Source organism: Sorex fumeus, unplaced genomic scaffold (genome assembly GCF_029834395.1).
Source record: "Sorex fumeus unplaced genomic scaffold, SorFum_2.1 ptg000125l, whole genome shotgun sequence".
NCBI lineage: Eukaryota > Metazoa > Chordata > Mammalia > Eulipotyphla > Soricidae > Sorex > Sorex fumeus.
Window position 1 is genome coordinate 5721250 of NW_026606182.1, and position 4624 is coordinate 5725873.

Here is a 4624-nt window from a genome sequence, read left to right on the forward strand (position 1 = left end):
AGAGCAATAGCACAGCGGGTAGGGCGTTTGCCTTGCACGCGGCCGACCCGGGTTCGATTTCCAGCATCCCATAGGGTCCCCTCAGCACCGCCAGGGGTAATTCCTGAGCACAGAGCCAGGAGTAACCCCTGTGCGTTTGTGCATTGCCGGGTGTGACCCAAAAAGCAAAAAAAAAAAAAAAGAAGAAGGCACTCGAATCCCGGGGGACCCACTGACCCCACGGCCAAGCCCCATCACCGCCTGAGAATCTGCATTTCCTGCAAATGCCCTCAGGGAGCCTGTGCCCAGCCTGCCGTGGGGAGATGGGCAGGGAGCCGGCACATCAGGCAGGAGCTGGAGGAGGAAAGCACGGACACCCACGGGCATGTGGGGTGACCCCCCAGGGAAAGCGCCTTGGGTCCAGGGAAGGGGATCTGGGGGCCAGGCTGTCCCCGGGCTCTGGAAGAGAGCGGAGGTGAGAGGGGGGCAGAGACCCTGGGAGAGAAGGGGAGGGGCGCAGAGACCCCGGGAGAGGGGGTGAGGGGAGCAGAGACCCCCAGAGAGGAGGTGAGGGGGTGCAGAGCCCCTGGGCCAGCTGGGTGAGCCGTGGGAGAAAGGGGTTCGGGGAGGGGCAGGCACCCGGTGGGGCTGTGCAGGTGTGAGCTGGGGGCAGGATAGGGCAGGGCTGGGGCCGTGTGAGTCAGCTGTCCAGCAGGCGGGGGAGACCCCAGACAGTGGGGAGAAGAGGGAACCACCTTGAGAATCCCCCGCAGAGACACGCAGAGGCTGCAGACACTCCCCCTGACACCCGGGCCTTCTGCAGACGAACAGACGGAGGCCGGGAGAGGCCCACAGGGAGCACAGGCGAGAGCCCCGAGCGTGAGCCCGGCACCCTTTGGGCCCCCGATGCCCAAGCATGATCTGGGAGTGGCCCAAACTCCCGAGCCCCCAAATAACAGCAACAGCAGCAACAATTGGAGGGGCTTGAACTCAGGCGCTGGGGCTCCGGTCGAGTCTGTGAGCTCCCGGGGTTGAGCCCAGACACCACACAGCCCCCCAATATCTCTGGGGGTGGCCCCGGAGGGCCCCCCGGGGCACCTCAGCCCGCACTGACCCTTGGGGCCTGGCCCACAGCGGAGGCGATGCTGAGGACAGTCCAGCCCCAGGTGGGTGTGAGACTGTCCTGACTCCTGGTCAGTGTGGCAGGGGCGGGGCGAGGGGTCCTCCCAGAGGGGGACGAGCCCCCCAGGCCCCCATCAGTGCTGCTCCCGGGGAGCCCCGGCTCTGCCCAGCCCAGGGAGGCAGCTGCCTGGCGTCTCCAGCACAGCCGTAGCCTAATCAGATGATGCTCTGACTCCTCCCGGCCATCCTCCCGGCCCCGCCCTCCCCCAAGGGACCAGACCCGCAGATTAAAGACGCCCGCTGCAGCTCGGGCCCCGCGTGGCATTTCTCCGGGTGCTGAGACACTGACTCCCCAGGGACCCCCTGATCAGCCGGCGCGCTCCAGGGAGTCTCCATTACAGTGAGAAACTTCTGCTCATAGGAGCAGAAGAAGGAGAACGGGGAGACGGGAAGGACTCAGCCGAGGGTGACAAACGCCCCGTCTCCCGCAGGCAGGAGCCACCCGCGAGCCAGTTTCATCCATCAGGAGGATCCACAGCAAGCAAACAACATCACGAAAAAAAAAATGCCCTGGAAACCTACATCCTCAGCGAGAGGAGAGAGAGAGAGCACAGCTAGGGTGGGAGGTGGGGAGGGGCTGCCAGGTGTGGACCCCCCTGCCCAGGGGCATCTGTGGGTTAGGGGCCACACCTTGCAGGACACACAGGGGTCTGTAGGGCCGGAGCATTACCCTGATGCTGCTGCCCCCAGCCCCTCGGTGACCGTTTTTATTTATTTATTTATTTTGCTTTTTGGGTCACACCTGGCTCTGCACAGGGGTTACTCCTGGCGGTGCTCAGGGGACCATATGGGATGCTGGGAATCGAACCCGGGCTGGCCGCATGCAAGGCAAACGCCCTCCCAGCTGTGCTATCTCTCCTGTCCCCGGAAAAGTGGCGACACTCTCAGAAGGGAGCTTTGATTTGTGTCAAAATGCATTTGGAGAGAAGCAGCATTTGCTACTTTGTTGCAGAAACAGCCTGGAGGGTTCAGAAGGAGCTTCGGGCCCAGGGTGGGCGAGCCCGGGCCTGCCTCCCCCCCTCCTCCTTCCCAGGGGCCAGTGAGGTACCTGCCGCCTGGCGCAGGCCCCAGCATCTCACCTGCACCTGCGGGGCGACAGGACAGGTGGTTCTGGGCCTCCGGGACCCCGTGAGCTGCCCCCCCTCGCCTCCCGCGGGAAGGGAAGAAACACAGAGAGTAACAAAAGCGAATGCAAATGCCAAACAGGTGACCCGGACCGTAGGAAAATCCACAGGGACAGCGGGAGGGTGCCGGGCACCGTGCCCGAGCCCCTGGCAGGAGGTGACTGTGACTAAGGACCGTCCCCTGTCCCCGCGAGTCACCCCACATGGCACATTTGAGACATTTATGGCAAGAGCTTTAGGGGTCCGCCAGACCCACCTTGGGGGGGGGTCTCTGCCTCTGCGGTCATGGTGTGGAATAAGGCGTCCCCACATCTGACTCAGTCCCACTGCGGAGCTGGAGGGCGCCCGGGAGGAAGAGGCAGCAGAGACCTCCCCGGTCCACGCCGACCCGTCCCTGAACCCCCTCCCACCGTAGCAAGGGCCCAGCGAGACCCTCGGGCCTGGGGAGATGGTCAAAGGGCCCCAGACGGGCCTGGCATGCAGGAGGCGCTCTGCCCATTCAGGCCTGGTGAGCTGGTGTCCCTGTGGGCGGCACTCCTGGCGGGATTCAGGCTTTGCTTGCAGGAGGCCTGGGGTCAGGCCCGAGCAGCGCCTGGTCCCCTGAGCACTGCAGCGGGGAGCCGAGCTGGAGCACAAAATGTAGTGAACCCTGGGTCCTGAGCACTGCTGGGAGCCCCTCCCCCCCGAGTCCCCTGGCAATTCCTTCAGGCCGTGCGTGAGTCTCAACAATAGCCCTGACACTGGGCACCCTCACTGTGACCACAGAAACCCTCGTCCTGTTTAACTCTCCTGAGCACAGCTGCCCGAGGGCTCAGTGTCCGGACCGGGCTTGGACAGGCCCTGCCCTCCTGAGGTTCCCGGATGGGCACAGGTAGCCCGGCAGGAAGTGCATGTGGGCAGGCGGCGTGGGCAGTGGGTGACAGGCGCTGCCCCTCCTCCTTCCCGGCCTCCTGGGCACCACGTGGGTGGCGCCTGGTTTTGTCAATTTTTAAATTCGTTTCGGTTTGTCTTTTTTCGGGCCACACCTGGCTAACCAGGACTGAACGTGGGTCGGCCGGGACTGAACGTGGGTCGGCCAGGACTGAACGTGGGTCGGCCGCGTGCCAGGCAAACGCCCTCTGCTGCACCATCGCTCGGGCCCAAGGGGGAGATCTGGGTCACCAACGTGGGGGTCAGGAGGTCCCCTGGGTCCTGAGCACAGCTGCAGCACCGTGGGTAGCCCCTGACTCGGTGACGCCTTCTGGGTGCAGACGGGTTGGGGTGCCCGGGCCGGGCACATAGGCCGGGCAAGTCTGGGGTGAAAAGCCGATTTGTGGGGGGAGTCCCGTGAGCCCCCTCCCGCCCCCTCCTTTCTCTACCCTTTCACACCTTTGTTGGGGGCACCTCAGAGGCACGATCAGCCCAAGGGCCTGGGACAGTGAGGCTGCCCGCCCCTGCCGTGTCTGGGTGGGCGTGAACCGTCTGCTGGGAAACGGCTGCGGCCTGTGGGGTCCCCGCCCTGGGGTCGGCTCCTCTGACCCCCGTGAGGCCCACCTCCCAACTAGGGAGCCCACAGAAGCTCTGGGCCCCGTCTTCCCTGGGCCCTGCCCCCTGGCCCCCTTGGTACTTCCCCCTGGGGACCCCTCAGTACCACCCCTGGGGTCCCCTCGCACTGTCCCCTGGGGTCCCACAGGCCCTGGGCTGAGTCTTCTCGGCCGATCTGCCGGACCCGGGCAGGGGTGATGCAGGGAGGCCTAGGTGAGTCTGGGGGCTGGATTTGGGGGCACCTTCGGGGGCAGAGGCAGGAGGCTGGGGCTCAGGGAGGCACAGGGAAGGACCCAGTGGCCTGGGGAACCCCACGGTCAGGGGACCCCCGGCAGAGAAGGCGCCACAGTGCATCTCCTGAGCCTTTATTGTATTCGGAAATCTACAAATTTGAGCCTTTAAGATGATTCACAAAATATCCCACGGAAACCGTTTTTCCTGGTTCAAATCTCAAATATAGTTTACTGTGCTGAACAATATATCCTAACGCTGTCTAAAACACAGCCAGATTATTTTTCTTTATTCATTTATACACATTCTGCAATTTTTTTTTTTTTGGAAAACCAAGATCCGGATAAAAAAATATTAACAAAACGACCCAATTTCAGTGAACTGGCCCCTCATCTACATATCCACATCTATATATTATATACCGAAATCTCGGGGGCATTTCTTCGTATTTGTCTTTAATCCAGGGAGCACTAGCCGTTTGTCAATACTTCGGGCGTTCGCATACGTTTCTCAGAAATTCAAAAAGCAGAAGACGGGGCGGCCTCCTCGGCAGGGGCGGGTGGCGGCTGCGGCGGCGGCGGGTG

The 4624-nt window shown here is 63.0% G+C and overlaps 1 protein-coding gene across 1 annotated transcript in view; it reads left to right on the forward strand.

Moving 5' to 3' along the window:
• Positions 1 to 4624, forward strand: part of SERHL2 (serine hydrolase like 2) — a 248975-nt gene that overhangs the window by 129093 nt on the left and 115258 nt on the right. The gene's annotated exons all lie outside the window — the stretch shown is intronic.